The following is a 977-nucleotide window of genomic DNA, read 5'->3' as shown; positions in this document are numbered from 1 at the left end:
ATGACAGAGATTAATGATTATATGATTATTGCTCAACATGTATAATCTCAGCAAACAGGGAACGTTCTCAGAACTTTAGCTAACGTGTCTCTCAAGGTTACGATCAAACGTTATTCCATGAACATTAATAGAAACTAAAATAAACTACATTACCCATGATGCTGTGCATAAAATTACACCAATCAGAGAATCGGCCAAAAGATCTCGTTAGCTCCGCCTACTCCCATGAAGCACTGCGAATGATGTAGTCGATCTCAACACTCTCAGAATACTGGAATGTTTGTATATATATGGATATTTTGCAATAAACTTATGATTAAATATGTAATCAACATTTTTAAATGAGTAGTTTTGTTTCTCCATCGTGTTTAATACAATACAATATTTATTTATAAAGCACAATTTAAAAACAATCAAAGTTGACCAAAGTGCTGTAAAAGTACAAAAGTAATTTGATTATTGCAATGCTTCATGGGATTGTAGTTCTTTACCCCACTAAACCTGTGACAGTCCGATTAAAAAAAAAAAAAAAGTTTTGCTTCAAATCAAATTTTGTAGTGTTGTGATTCGCCTCGAATTGTTGTCTTGATTCATAACATGAAAAATGAATGGAAAAAATACTTCCAGAACCAGCGCCTCTGAAAAATAGAATGTGAGTTGAAAGTTGTCTGGTCTTTAATAATGTGGATGTTTTTTCGAAATTCTGCTTTTTAAATGTTACAACTTGTGTCGGAATGTTCAGAGAACATTCCATTCCCGTAATGTGTGAAGAGTGATAGAATGGAATGTTCCGTTAACATTTTTAACAGTTTACATCTTTAAAAAAACCCCGGACATTCAGAGAACATTAAAACATTTTCATAATTTAATTGGGAACGTTAGCTAAACATTCTCAGAGCGTATTTGTGTTTGCTGGGATGCCTTAACCGTGATTGGATGAGCTGCACATGCAGATATTAAAGTACTTCAGATGTCTA

General features: G+C 33.2%; 1 protein-coding gene across 1 annotated transcript in view; it reads left to right on the top strand.

The window, feature by feature from the left end:
- Positions 1-977, top strand: part of ass1 (argininosuccinate synthase 1) — a 53,597-nt gene extending 52,620 nt beyond the window's left edge. Inside the window, exon 15 of the mRNA XM_079607661.1 lies at positions 1-977. This exon is cut by the window's left edge and continues 101 nt beyond it. The gene's annotated coding sequence lies outside the window, so the exon portion shown is untranslated.

The sequence above is a fragment of the Phoxinus phoxinus genome, assembly GCF_949152265.1.
Source record: "Phoxinus phoxinus genome assembly, chromosome: 3".
NCBI lineage: Eukaryota > Metazoa > Chordata > Actinopteri > Cypriniformes > Leuciscidae > Phoxinus > Phoxinus phoxinus.
This window is presented reverse-complemented; position numbering and strand designations above follow the sequence as displayed.